General features: G+C 43.4%; 1 protein-coding gene across 2 annotated transcripts in view; it reads left to right on the top strand.

The window, feature by feature from the left end:
- The first annotated feature begins 5,096 nt into the window (after nucleotides 1-5,096).
- LOC136631465 (3-beta-hydroxysteroid sulfotransferase-like) overlaps nucleotides 5,097-15,848 on the top strand; it is a 45,832-nt gene continuing 35,080 nt past the window's right edge. Inside the window, exon 1 of one of the 2 annotated variants that reach the window (XM_066605756.1) lies at nucleotides 5,097-5,185. The gene's annotated coding sequence lies outside the window, so the exon portion shown is untranslated. The remainder of the gene's footprint in view (nucleotides 5,186-15,848) is intronic. The other variant, XM_066605758.1, reaches the window with a different exon arrangement.

Here is a 15,848-nt window from a genome sequence, read left to right as displayed (position 1 = left end):
TTCTTCTACTATGCATGTGTGAGAAGATCGCCGGTATTGCGTTGTCCCATTGCAACGTCATCCACTACGTCATGGGTGACGCCCACATGATCTCAATAAACATATACCACTATGCTGCGGCTCAGCCGGCATAAAAAAACAGCATTTCTGAACAGACTGCACAGTTTAGTCAGTGAATAAATGCATCCGGGATCCTGCACTTTCAAGGGAGGCATTACGTTCCTTTTGCATTATGCAAATATCACATACATACGCTGTTATTATATCCTCAATAGATGTATAGTTTAACCAGTTGTTATCCTGCTACAAATAGATTGTAAAGCCATGCACAGAAGTATTTTTTATGTACATTAACTCGCGCCGTATAATATGTGATATATATACTCATATAAAACCAATGTAGCAGGATATCAAAGCATATGCTAACATCTCTCATAATAATATCATGTATAGTGTCAAATGGTTATACATCGTTTTGTAGTCTCAATGTATCAATCATGAGATACAGCTTATCACATAAATCATACAAGATGCGCAGTCATGCAGTAGTGTTCATCATGTGATATTATAATGAATATATGTAATATTTTACAGTCACCAACCTTGATATGATCATATGGCACTATATCATGCGATTATATCAAATTATTCATATTGTTGTTTCTCACATTAACATATATGATCCCTATAAATCACATGTATATCACAATTATAAATACCATCACATAATGCATATCCTGCAAAATTATGAGATTCATTATGCATAATTCTTCAGTTATAGTATAACTTCTTCGTGTGTCCCGAGGTGTAAAACACAAGGAGGGAGAGGTTGGAACCGTCTATTGGTCTATCTGTAAAGATAAAAGAAAAGGTGGGGTATTTTTTTTTAAAAAAACACCAACATATAATTAAAAACAAACCTCATTACCTATAATGCGTCTCAAGTTTCTTTGTTAGAGGTGGGGCATATATACATATTCAATGTTTAATCCTTTTGAGGACATTGTTTCTAACTCGTAAATCCAGCGAACTCCCGTTTTTTTAGGAGTAGCGCGTGATTACCGCCTCTAGGAGAGGGAGGAACATGGTCGATTATTCTGAATTTAAACTGACTGATTGAGTGGCCCTGTTCAGTAAAGTGCCGTGAAACCGGCAATGTCAAATTTTTAGTTCTGATCGTACTCTTGTGATTCACCATCCGTGTCCTCACCTCTAGGGTGGTTTCTCCTACATAACCCAGTCCACATGGACAGGTTATGAGGTAGACAACGAATGATGAATCTTTTTTCATTGCTATATATCAGATCCCAGTGTGCTATAGAGGCTGTTAGGCCGTCAGCCATTTTGCTCTGTGTGTCTGGCCTTAGACCGATATACAGGATCCAGTTTTTTTATCCACTGTATAATCCTGTGGAATGCAGTTATAGAGGTTTATCAGCTTCCTTCTGCCTGTTGATATTCACATTTAGAAATGCCTCACCTTCCCTGGAAAAGAGCTGTGTTGTGATGTAAATAATTCCCCTTTCGATCTTCTCCCACCTGTATTTTTTGGGTAGTATTAGCATGGAGATACTGAGTTGTATGACCATGCACTTTTTATTGAAGTCCTAGAAAAACCATTCACCTAGCAGAGGGCTCTGGTAGACACGCCGGAGCTGAAAAAATTCAGATTAGGGAAAAACTTTTAATAAGAATTATTAGTTGTGTGAGAGTCCTAGCCCAATATGAAATATATTTTCAGAATCTGATGGCCCAGCTGAATAAAATACACCCACACATGTTTCAGTACGGGCCCCAGAACACCCTCACACTACGTATCCCCATACTTGGCTATAATTTATGTGTCACGCTTCATATCAATGAATAGGTAAAATCATGACAAGAAATATGGCAGGTATATTTTCCTGATCAGAGGACCTCATATGGATATATGACTAAAATGGGGAATTATGGTTTTCCACAAGTCCATACGCATTTACCCCACCCTTCTCTGAATGACCTCAGAGAAGGCGGGGGTATATGTGTTCTGGAAAACTGTTAAGACTAAGGGTCTCAGAGAGACCCAGTGTCAGACCACGAAGATACGCTGCGACATATGGGCTGTCCTGTTTTATTTCTTGGAACTCCACTAATCAGACCCTTTGGGCTGTGTATCCCAAAATCTGGTAACTTTCTTTTAGTTTCTTCCTGTTTATTTTAAAGTCCTGTATTGTTGTGTATTAATATGGTATTCCCTTGTACTCCTGTGTAACATATTTTTGTGTATACTTTTGTACATATATGCACCACTAGTCTTTTTCTAGAATAAATCTACAATTTATTAGTTAAGCCTTGTCCGTTTTAAAATGAATCATAACTCTGAAGATCGTATTCATAATTCATAGTCAGGGTTCCAGCTAACCGGTGATATTGTAACAAGCTGGTGGTGGCAGCGGGTGTATGTGTGCAGCATTGTAGAGCACTGTGGTGCGTTAGAAAGGATCAGGTGGTAATTTGAGCTTTCGCTTTACATGCTTGTAGAAGCTCAGGAAAGCTGGATACAAATCAGCCTGTTTTCTAACAACTCCAAGCTTGCAATCTTGCTAGAGTGACCAATTGAGGGTCTGCCATGATGGTTGGTAGCAGCAAGTGCACTTGGAATAGTCTATCCATAACAAATTGATGATAGAGGTGGGATCAGTCAGCCCCCCCCCCCTTTCTTTTCATGACAAATTGGTGGCAGCAGTGGGATTTTTAAAACATTCGTGCCACAGTTAGGCAATTAATCGTCGTACAAAAAAAGTTAGCGGACTCTTTGCAAAAATCACCACAAAACTTTTACAAGGCTTTGACCCAGTGCTAATATAAACAATTTTTTTGTTTGGGAGTAAGGCTGTACTGTGTGTACCCTCAGACAGTCTCCCTGCCTTCTTGTTTTTCTATTCTATCTTTTTTTTGGCAAGCAACTGTGGGGATGGCAGCTACTTATATGATGCAGAACAAGGAAGTGCTAATCGCCTGCAGTGCTGCAAGCCCCCGAGACGCACCCAGGCTGATCAGATGCCAGATGGCAACCCCGCTGATAGGACTTGATGCCCAGCAGCCACTTGTAGCAAGTCCCATGCAAGGGATGGAGGTCTCCCCAGCAGACATCCCAGGCAACAACAGCCCTCAGGGCTTGGACTGGATTAACCAGAGGGTCCTGTGGCAGTCAGCCACAGAGGACCCTGCTCTACATCTACAGCTTCCTACCGAGATGAACAGAGCTGCAGGGTGCAAGGCAAGACACGAGGCTGCAAGTCATTGCCATAGTAATCTGCTCTTATGAAACACATAAAGATGTAGTACACATGGAACATCAGTATATTGTGGATTTTAACTTCCAATTTTGGCCTTTCAAATGAGGAGGTGAAATCTGTGGAAAATGCACATCCAATTCTGTTACAAATCCCCATGTAAGATATGTAGATTTTGCCACAGATTCATTGCAGACTTTGCCGCAGAATCGCAAAATCCTTGGTTGATAGGCAAAACAGTGAACAATACATATTGTGTGGACATATCCTTATGCACACATATTTATAGATTTTTTGCAAAATGCATAAAAGCATCAATTGTCATTGCAGGTTCAATCACAGCCACTCACGTACTAGGGCTCTCTGATGGTATTGCTATGGGTTTACTGTGATGGTTCCGTTAACGAGAACACCTTGATATTGCTATTAATGGAGGTACTTTTACTTTCATTATTGTAGTGCGGCCAGTATTTGTGAGCAGATTTTACTTAAAAATAATATGTAAAGCTCAGTGACGTACATAGAATTCATGGGATTCTATAGCAAAACTCAGAATTGGCCCCTCCTCACCATTAAAACAAATTATATTAGAGATAGCCTATCTATGATGCTGCAGGCTTAGATACTGCTGATCAGCTCTAGTATACCTGATGCAGTCACTGTATAATATTTAGATAACAGTTCTACACAGTGATAGTGATTACAGTGCAGTTACCTCCAGTAATTACAGTGATCTTCTCTGATTAGTAACATCTCTTCTCATTTTTCTTCTTTGTCCAGGTCTAGACCAGCATGATTTCTTTTAACCATAACCTGTCTCTGCATACTCCCCATTCTGTCTATGGCCCTTGAAACTTACAGTTCCTCATCTGTGTTTTCTGAACCTTACAGTGCACCCTCTGTAGCTCCTAAACTTTATAGTGTCCTACTCTGTGTCTCCTCCCCTCTGCTTTCCCGAATATCCAGCTAGTAGTACAAATCTCCTTGTAACTTACATTTCTGGTGGCCCAGAAGCTACTCTCTGAATGAAAAAACTGCTTCCTAATCCCTCTGTCTGGCAGTACTATACTGACAGCAAGAGGGAGGGGGAAAATGTTGCCTTTCCACTCAAACAGCAGCTTCAGGACCAGCAGAAATGTAAGTAACAAGGAGAATTCACACGTACCGGAAAAATCAGCACCGAAATACACATATCTAAATGGATTGTGAAGTGGATATGAAAATGACTTATTTCCAGCACAAATCCATGTTGATACCCACATGTTTGATTTTGGTGTGGTTTTCCACAGCAGAATATTCCTAATTGTGTTGCAGAATTGTGAAAGTACCCTAACAATGTGGCTTTTAGTAAAAGTGTAGCTAATAGTTTTTATTGTAACAATCCCAATGAAGCTCTGAGTCTAGTTTCTCGAATCCTTTGCAATTGGCTTTTATGACTGATATCATCTCCAATAGGACAACCCCATTTTAAGGCTTAATAGCCAAAAATATATTGTTGATATTAGCATGGGTCTTAGTTGTGGCATACATAAAGTAGACTTAGCATGGTGTCTTTTTTCTCTTCTTTTTTTGTGCATTTTTTATGAAACCAAAGTAAATTTAACAAGTGTGTAACATATACAGAAATACTGTATAATTTAGCTGAATGTGTAATTTTACAATTTTCTAGTAACTTTGCAGAGTTAAATGTGAAACCTTTTTGTTGCTATTGAAGATATCCCATCCATTATACTTTATAGCCTCAGAGGGAGTGGTTGGCAATGACAATGTAGAGGCCTTGAACACATTCCTTAGTTGATCTATACACGGGCTCTCTTCATACATTAACTGCTGCTGAAGCGTTGCTCAGACTTCCAGTTGCAATTTTAACTGTTGAAAGTCAGCATCTCCACTGTTCTCTCATCTATCAAGTAAGCAAAATTTTAGGAAATACCAATGCATGTATGTATTTTACATTGTACTTTATGACATTTCTGAACACTCAGAAGTTTTTCTGTGATAACTTTCTCAGTTTTGTGATTGCTTGTTGTTTCGTTGTTACTATAATGTAATTCAAAATGTTTATTAAGTACTAAAAAAAATAATTTCATTTATGTCCATGAATTAGGCCTGTTGATATTTATATATTCCTTCAGTAGTGCAAGCCGAGAGATCCAACACACATCATTTTAATTACAGTTCCACACAACTCTGTAGACTAATGCGCTACTTGTCTGGAATTTTAATTTGTTTCCAATTTCTGAAAAAGAAAAAAAGGAGGCTGCAGCATACAAGGGAACGTCATGATGGCAAATTATATAGTGGATGCTATGCAGTCTTAGATTGCACTGTACAATTTTTATTAAGTATAGTATGCATATTTTAAGAAACGAGTATGTTCTTGTTTGTGTTTCTGCACTTGGCTCGCAAGTAGAACGGTTTCTCTGTTACAAGTTTGTGCTTGCTTGTGAGTATGAACAGGGATCTCACACACAGAAAGAGTCTGCTGTTATAAGTATGTCCGTAAAGAGTTGATTTCCATTTATCTATGGCCACAGCACACTAGTATATTTGGGGCCACGAGCTGTTTGTGTTAGGGCTCCTGCAAACGAGCGTAGGCGTATATATGCTTGTGACAATGTGACATGATTGATCTGTAATGGAAGGGCTATCACGTGCTTCGCGTGCGTATCTGCACATTCTACTGAACTTTTCCATGCTGCCGGGCCCTTCACATTGTTATGGGACACATCCGCACTGTGATTGAACCAGCTGGGTAGCCTAATTAGTCCCTGGTGTTATTAATTAACTTGGCAAAATCACGCAGTTCTGGGTGCAATATTGTGTGGATGAGGTGCGTATTTATACACCCCCATAGACTCCTATGGTGCCTTGGGTGCACAAATGCGCACAAAAATAGAGCATGTCATGGGGGGGGGGGGGGGTGCCTGCTTGTAGGTACTCAGTATGTCACCCGTTTCTGTCTGAATCTTATGGGGAAGCAGCTGGGTGGGACAGAGTGGGCAGTGTTTTGTACAGAGAGGGTCTGAGAGATATTATGGTGCGGATCATTAGGGGCGGTTTGGATGGCAGTAGCATGCCCACTTGGGCGACAGCCCCTATTATAATCTGTTATTGCTCGCGGGCCACATAAAATGATGGCGTGGACTGGATTGGACCAGCGGGCCTTGAGTTTGACGCACGTGCTGTAGTGCAATGAATATGTAATAATATTGGTAGAATGTTACTAATAACACTATACAAGAACTTGTTCTTAGGAGAAAGGCACACAACATGGTCTAGTTTGTTTATAAAGGGTTAACAGTTCATTAAAATCAACATGGTCACTTATAAATACAGTATGTGACACTTACGCATAATGTCCCTCTTTCAAAGGTTTGCATCCCAATAAACATAACTCAGTCTGTATGTGTGAGTGAATAGTAATTTGTTAAAGGGGTTGTCCCGCGCCGAAACGGGTTTTTTTTTTTTTCAACCCCCCCCCCCCCCCGTTCGGCGCGAGACAACCCCGATGCAGGGACGTACAGAAAGCTCACCGGAGCGCTTACCTTAATCCCCGCGCTCCGGTGACTTCTATACTTACCTGTGAAGATGGCCGCCGGGATCCTCTGCCTCCGTGGACCGCAGCTCTTCTGTGCGGTCCACTGCCGATTCCAGCCTCCTGATTGGCTGGAATCGGCACGTGACGGGGCGGAGCTACACGGAGCTACACGGAGCCCCATAGAGAACAGGAGAAGACCTGGACTGCGCAAGCGCGGCTAATTTGGCCATCGGAGGGCGAAAATTAGTCGGCACCATGGAGACGAGGACGCTAGCAACGGAGCAGGTAAGTAAAAAACTTTTTATAACTTCTGTATGGCTCATAATTAATGCACAATGTATATTACAAAGTGCATTAATATGGCCATACAGAAGTGTATAGACCCACTTGCTGCCGCGGGACAACCCCTTTAACAGCCCAGATACCTTAATTGCATTAACCTGATATACAGCTGGTTGTTCTTGCCCTACTTACAGACTGTTGCATGGGAGTACTTACTGTGTATGACACAGGCTAGTCCTGGGTCAGGGTTCTCCAATAGGAGCTTTGGCTCAAGTTAATCCTTTTTACTTTTCCCGGTTTATTCTGGTCGGTTACCCAGGCTTTCACCTGCACAAATTCTTGGTCATCCTGTTGCATTCTGCTCCACTCGGAATTAGCCCTTTCCATCAACACCTTCACTGGTTTGGCCCCCCACCACTTGTCTGTCCTACTAAACGCAAGGGACATGATTTGGGCTCAGGGAGTTTGTCTTTCTTTGCCTGGTCATCTACCATAGGGTTGACGAGAGACAGTCTTGATGGGACTTCTGCATTTGCTGCTTCAACTTTTTGTTCAGCTTTGATGGGGCCATTATTTGTAGTGAGTCATGCTATGAGAGGTCAAATGTTCCCAGTAGCCTGGTCCTGGATCGGCAATATAAGCTGGTCCAGCTCTTGGAGCATGTTCATACCCAGAATTACAGAGACATCACTTCTAACAGGTTTTTTCATGATAACTACCCCTTTATGTCCAACATCTTGAAGACTCACTCACACGTTCATCCAGGGGACTGAAAATTGGTTGGCTGCAGTTAGGCCCCCTGTCCACGGCCGTGACGGAATATTGCTAGCGATATTCTGCCATGGGGCACGAGGGGGGGAGCACTAACAAGTCTCTGCGGTGAGCCTATCCAATAGATAGGCCCACTGCAGAGAATCGCGGCATGGCATGATTTGAATCCCGTGAGTGGAAAATCGCTATAATTCTCCGCTCATGGACGTCGGGCTGAGTTTTCCACAGTAGGCCTATGGAAAGCTTGTCATGCGAGGTCCGTGGGCAATTTATTAGCTGTGGATCTCACAATGGTAACTAACGGGGCTTTGAATGCCCTGCCTCCAGCGAGTGCTGTGATTGTAGCTTGGATAAGCTTAGATGTGATACAGATGGACATGGAGGCATACAGGTTCTGAATGTTATACTGCAGCATATTGTTGCACATTTTACTGGTTGTCTATTGAGGGCGTCCTGAGCTCGGTCACCTTGTGTGCATGCCCGCATATATCCATTGGTTCCAACAGCTCCTAACAGTCATGTTAGAACATTACAGGTGGCGGGCAATTCACCGATATGACCATCCAGCTTCTCGCATTCCAATAATCCCTCTCCAACTCTGTTAACTGGGCAAAATCTCTCATTGCGTCGTAGAGATGTCTAGTGCTCAACAAGCTCTACACACATGTAAAAAGAGGTCCACTACATACAGATAAACCTTTGAGAGCCTTTTTATAGGCCAATGGTGGAACCACTTTTAGGGCCTCAGGTGGCAAGACCATTCATCTAATCACGGCAAAGCTCTAATAATTTGCATATCTGCATGAGATGTAACTACTTGCCGGGTTTTGCAACAAAACAACAACTACCTCTGTAGTTGTATATTACACTATCTGCCAGGGAAATATGGAATATTTGCAGGCAATGACACTATGACCATACTAAGCAATGATCTTCAGAGCTAAACTTTCTCATTGTTTCAATTGCAATTAAAGTTTTGTATTGTGGAACAGAAGACGTCACACTGATTTGTTTTAAAAAATGGAGTGTCAAGGTGTGTGTGTGTTTTATTTTATACTTCTCTTTAAGCTATCACATACATACAGTATTACTGTAGAATACTTTGTAACCACTACTATTTCCAAATGTTACATTTTCAATATTCTTCCTGTGAATGTAGTTACTGGTACTTAGCATGAGTTCATAATAATATGAGGATTACAAACTCAGTAAAAGCTATAAAAAATCTGCATTTGATTAAATACTTCCATTGTGGATTTGGATGGACACTTTTCATTGAAATTCACCCATAAGTGAAATCTGCAGCCCGTTCACATAAAGATAAGTCTTTTTTTGCTATGAAATTTTACACCAGATCTGCAGTGTGACAGCTCAGCCTCAGGCTAGCTTCACACAAGCATAATATGAGCTCATTTGTGTGCCCGTATTATATCCACAAGTATCATCTGACCACGGGTGTAATGACTCGAAGTGACTGCTTCATAGATCCATATGATGTTGTCAGCGTGGGTCATTAGACCTACAGTCGACCCGCAGAGACTTGCGGCTGTAATTTATGGTTAGACAAATGTGCCCATATTACGCTAGCCTTGTATAGGTGCTCTAAATTAAACAACATATTATATTTTGTTATGAACAGGAGTATCATGATCACACAATACTAGCACAGTGCGGATTCTAGAGTATGGCGCTCTTTTTGAAGCAAATCCTTCAGACCGCTGGCATTTTTGTGGTGTTTCTTTTCTTCTGGAATTTAATGTTATTGTGTTATCTAATTTAAAATGTAGAAGGGAAAAAGCATATAAAAATGTCATTGCAATGTCTTATAGTAAATACTCTAAGAACATTTCTGCTACAGGTACACGCACAGGGACTTTTAGAAAAACGAGTGTGATAATTAGATGAAAATAGCACCCATTCATTTGAATGAGCTTTTTTTACTCTGACAAATAGTCAGAGTCAGGGTGCGGGCAGACGAGCGCATAAACGGCGCGTTTTTGCGACCAAACGTATATACGTGACCATCTGAGGCAATGGTTTCGAATGTATTCGTTCACATGGGCGATTTTACGGCGCGTAAAAACGGCAATTCGAAAAAAAACGGAACATATGCGACCGAAATACGCGCCAACGCATATTCGATCGCCGAAAAGACCGTTTGCAAAGTAGGAACAAACGAAAATATGCTTTCTAGCTCTGGTCGTGATCGGTGAAAAACGATCGCTCAGGCGATTATACGTTGCGCTCGTGCGAACGTAAATACGCCTACGCTCGTCTGCCCGCACCCTAAGGGTGCGGGCAGACGAGCGCATAAACGGCGCGTTTTTGCGACCAAACGTATATACGTGCCCATCTGAGGCAATGGTTTTGAATGTATTCGTTCACATGGGCGATTTTACAGCGCGTAAAAACGGCAATTCGAAAAAAAACTGAACATATGCGACCGAAATATGCGCCAACGCATATTCGATCGCCGAAAAGACCGTTTGCAAAGTAGGAACAAACGAAAATACGCTTTCTAGCTCTGGTCGTGATCGGTGAAAAACGATCGCTCGGGCGATTATACGTTGCGCTCGTGCGAACGTAAATACGCCTACGCTCGTCTGCCCGCACCCTCACAGAAATTGCAGCATGTACTAACTAGTCTGATTTTCGACGAGAATAACAAATGTCAATGTGCGGTCAGTACATGGCAACCTCAGGCGCAACTTTTTTAACACCTGTGTGCATATTTCCTAAGGCCTGTGTCACACAGGCGTATTAGTGCAGTGTTTTGCATGCGCACAATTTGCCCATGCATTATACAGTGAATAGAACCCATTAATTTCTATGGGTTCATTCACCTGCACAGATTATATGCGCAGATTGCAGTCATGACAAAAAATATGCATTATGCTCTGTTTTTCTGCATATTTGCACTGGAAAAAAGCAAATATTGAACTAATTACATCAATTGCCCATTTCAATGAATGAGAACATGGTTGTGTATTTTTTTGCACAATTTTTGAACGTGCAAAAATTAAAGAAAACATGCACATGCATTCAAAATGCAACGCCCAAAGTGCAAATACGTAAATGCAGTTACATCCCAGTTAAGCCTACCTTAGTGTATGTATCTATTTACATGTTGTATTTTTTGAACACAGCATAAGGGCGCAGTCACACGAGCGTAGGCGTATTTACGTTCGCACGTGCGCAGCGTTTAATCGCCGGAAAGAACTTTTTTCGGCGATCATGACCAGAGCTAGAAAGCGTATTATCGTTTGTTCCTACTTTGCAAACTATCTTTTCGGCCATCGAATATGCGTTGGCGCGTATTTCGGTCGCATATGTTCCGTTTTTTTTTCGGGTTGCCGTTTTTATGTGCCGTAAAATCGCCCATGCGAACGAATACATTGGAAACCAATGCCTTAGATGGTCACGTTTATACGATTGGGTGCAAAAACGCGCCGTTTATGCGCTCGTGTGAACGCACCCTAAGAGCGGGTGTGAAGGTGTGGGCTGCTGTCTAGCTAGGTGGTATTCCATAGCAGCAGTATCTGTACAGGGATGAAGGACCTGTGATGATGTCACCACCATGTGATCAGGGGCGGAGCATGTAACTCACTCAGGAATAGGTGGTCTTTAGTATCTGCACAAGGATAAAGGACCTGTGATGATGTCACCATCATGTGAGCAGGGGCAGAGCATATAATTCACGCACGGACGGGCAGGTGATCGTTAGCATTTCGATCTGCAAGCAATGACATCATGATCATAATAAGCAATAATCTTCGGTGATAAACTTCAACCTTGTTTCATTAAAGTTTTATATTGTGGAGCAGAAGACGTCACACTGCTTTGTTTTTTTTAAAAAAGGCCTGCAGTTTGCAATGGACTGCAGTTGTCCCATACCCCGAGACCAGATGACAGGCATGGTGGAGGAGTAGGTGCTCTTCTCTCCCTGAAATGTACCTACCAGGTCATCCCCCCTGTACCCTCACTCACTTTTCCATCATTTGAGGTACATGCGCTACGGCTTTTCTGTCCGCTGTCCATGCGAGTAGCAGTTATCTACCGCCCCCCAGGTGCTCCTCGCCTGTTTTTGGACCACTTTGCTGCCTGGCTCCCCCACTTCCTATCCTGCGAAATTCCAACTCTAATCTTAGGTGATCTTAACATCCCCACTAATGACCCCAACTCCCCATCTGCCTCTCAGCTTCTTTCGCTCACCTCCTCCCTTGGTCTCTTTCAACTCACAGCCTCTCCCACTCACAGGGATGGAAACACTCTTGATCTGGTTTTGCTCCATCTCTGCTCTGCTTCCAACTTCCCTAACTCCCCTCTCCCGCTCTCAGATCATAACCTCCTCTCTTTCTCTGTCACGCTCCCTAACATCTCTCCAGACCCACCTACCTACCATGCCTACAGGAACCTTAAGGCCATTCACACCCAGGACTTTGCTGAATCCCTATAGTCCTCTCTGTCCCCTATCTCTCTCCTCTCCTGCCCCAACCTGGCTGCCGCTGACTACAATACCTCTCTTAAACATGCCCTGGATGAAGCGGCACCCCCCATGACCCGAGCTATCCGATGTACAACGCGACAACCCTGGCTCACGCCTCAAACATGCTTCATCTGGTGGTGCTCTAGAAGTGCTGAACGGCTGTGGAGGAAGTCACAAACGTCCTCAGACTTCCTCCACTAGAAATTAATGCTCAGAACCTACAACCTCGCCCTCCACCATGCCAAACAAGTCTACTTCACCTCTCTAGTCTCCTCACTATCGCACAACCCTAAACGGCTCTTTGATACTTTTCACTCCCTTCTCAGCCCTTAACTGCAGCCCCCTGTGATGGATCTCAGTGCTGTAGAGTTGGCTGCTTACTTCAAAAAGAAAATTGATGACATCTGTCAGGAAATAACTTCCCAAGCCCAGACTAGCCGTGACCCTAGTCTTGTCAGCACTGCATCTAGCTCCTGCTCACTGTCTGTACTCAGACCAACGACAGAGGAAGAAGTCTCAAAATTGCTCTTCTCTGCTTGCCCCACCACCTGTGCTAGCGACCCTCTCCCCTCACACCTCCTCCGATCCCTCTTCCCGGTGGTCATCTCCCATCTCACCACTATATTCAACCTCTCTCTGACCTCTGGCATCTTTCCCTCTTCCTTCAAACATGCCATCATATCCCCACTGCTAAAGAAGCCGACTCTTGACGCGACTGATGCTGCCAACTACCGACCCAACTCTAATTTCCCCTTCATCTCCACACTACTAGAATGCCTAATTTACTCCCACCTTGTAAGCTATCTATCAATGAACTCTCTCCCAAACCCCCACAGTCTGGCTTCCGACCCCAACACTCGACAGAAACTGCCCTTACAATAGAAATGAGCGAGCACACTCATCCGAGCTTAATGCTCATTCGAGTATTAAGGTACTCAAGATGCTCGTTACTCAAGTCGAACACCACGCGGTACTCGAGTCATTTACATTTCCTTCCCCGCATGTTTAGTGCCATTTTCTAGCCAATAAACATGCGGGGAAGGCATTACCACTTCCTGCTATGACGTGCCAGCCCTCTCCCTACCCCCACAGTAGTGAGTGGCTGGGCCGATCAGGTGACCACCAAGTACTTAAACTGGTCCCGCCCGTGGCACGCCTCAGACGCATGCTGGCAGAGGTTAGGGATAGTGCTGCTGCTCATATAGGGACAGTGTTAGAGTAGGATCCTGTCGTCAAGAACCCCAACGGTCCTTCTTAGAGCTACTCCTCATCGTGTGCATTACTGTTGTTGCTGGCTGGGAGCAATAGTGCACCAATTTCTTTTTTTAAGCATCTCGAGCTGTGCAGGCCTTGTCAACTATAGCGTTCTCAGTCTGCAGTGTATTACGCAGAGTTTAGGGACAGAGCTATCTATATAGGGAAAGTTATACAGTCCTGATCCTCCGTACAAGAAGCCCAATGGTCCTTCTTAGGGATACACCTCACCGTGTGCTTTACAGTTGGGGCTGGCTGAGAGCAGTAGTGCATCAATTATTGTATTACACATCTAGGCCTGTTCCCAGCCTTTCAGTAATAGCGTTCTCAGGCTGCAGTGCCGTACAACCAGCTCTCACCGTGAAACTGCACTCTAACATTTCCTAGCCTACTGCAAAGTAGTTCAGTTATACCGTTCTATGTCTGCAGTGCATTAGACAGAGGTCTCACCGCTAAACACTACTGTAATATTTCTTGGGCCACTGCAAAGTATTTCAGCTCTGCCGCTGTGCAGAGCGTCTCACAATACCCTTTCCTTGGTGGAGTTGAGATAGCCGCAGTTACCAGCACTATCCGTAATGCAGAATCAAACAGGTGGGAACTTGAAGTGCCGTGAATAAAAACTCCTTTTATTGTAATCCGTGCATGTAAAAATCACAGGTTCAGAGGACTATTTTCAGCTCCTCATGAGCCTTGATCACCTCTTACAAATAACATTGCTAGCCTATTTAAATAGTGAAACTAATTAAAAACAACACCTGATTATTTACCCTTTGTTTCCTCTTTCAAAACACCTCTCACCCAGTTCCCTAAGGGTGGAAGTCATTTTGTTTGAAAAATCACTTAATCACAATTTTATGGATACACATAATGCACAATCTGTTAGAAAAGAATTCTAGCCCAAAACACATGTCTATCAAAAGATTATACTAGTATAGAACATTTGTCTTTATACAACAAAGGTGGATGGATTCCATATTATTCAATTGCATACTTGTTATAAACGGCAATGAATTATTATTACCTGTTATTCCAGCGAATACTTATCTTAAATAGTCAAAACATGATTTTATGTCTGTTTTCTAAAGTTAGACCCAAATACTTCATTTCAATGCAAAATTCATCGCTCCCATACAAAAATGCTCGAGTCACCCATTGACTTCAATGGGGTTTGTTACTCGAAACAAGCTCTCGAGCATTATGAAAAGTTCAACTCAAGCAACGAGCACCCGAGCATTTTGGTACTCGCCCATCTCTAGTATTCAATGACCTACTGACAGCCAAATCGAGGGGCGATTACTCGCTACTGATCCTCTTCGACCTCTCTGCAGCATTTGACACTGTTGACCACAAACTCATCCTCAGTATGCTTCACTCCATCGGCCTAAATGACACTGCTATCTCCTGGTTCTCCTGCTGCCTGTCTGACCACTCTTTCAGCATCTCCTTTGCTGGCTCTACCTCCCCTCATCTTCCCCTTGCTGTTGGGTTCCCCCAGGGCTCGGTCCTTGGCCCCCTCCTTTTCTCTATCTACACAGCCCCTGTTGGACAAACCATCAGGAGATTTGGCCTCCAATACCACCTGTATGCTGACGACACCCAGCTATACACCTCTTCCAGTGACATCTCTGCACCTTTCCTCCAAAACATCACCGACTGTCTGTCCGCTGTCTCTAACACTATGTCCTCTCTCTACCTAAAACTTAACGTCTCTAAAACTGACATACTGGTATTTCCACCCTCCACTAACCGACCTCATCCTGACATCTCCATCTCAGTGTGTGGCGCCACCATAACTGCAGGACAACATGCCCACTGTCTTGGGGTCGTATTTGACCCTGATCTATCATTTACCCCCTACATCCAATCTCTCATGCGAGCATGTCAGCTGCACCTGAAGAACATCGCAAGAATACGCTATTTTCTCACTGTAGACACGCTAAAAACGCTTACTGTTGCCCTCATCCACTCTCGGCTCGATTATTGCAACTTGTTGCTGATCGGCCTCCCCTGCACCAGACTCTACCCTCTCCAATCCATCCTAAATGCAACAGCCAGGCTCATCTTCCTGTCCAGCCGCTACTCAGACGCCTCTGCCCTGTGCCGGTCACTGCACTGGCTGCCCGTTAAATACAGAATTCAATTTAAACTCACTACCTTCATCCATAGTGCAGCGCCCCCTATATTGCCTCCCTCATCTCAATCCATCACCCAGCCTGGGCTCTCAGCTCTGCTAACG

The sequence above is a fragment of the Eleutherodactylus coqui genome, chromosome 6 (assembly GCF_035609145.1).
Source record: "Eleutherodactylus coqui strain aEleCoq1 chromosome 6, aEleCoq1.hap1, whole genome shotgun sequence".
In the NCBI taxonomy this organism is placed as follows: domain Eukaryota; kingdom Metazoa; phylum Chordata; class Amphibia; order Anura; family Eleutherodactylidae; genus Eleutherodactylus; species Eleutherodactylus coqui.
Note: the sequence above shows the minus strand (reverse complement) of the source record. Positions and strands in the feature narration are given on the sequence as shown.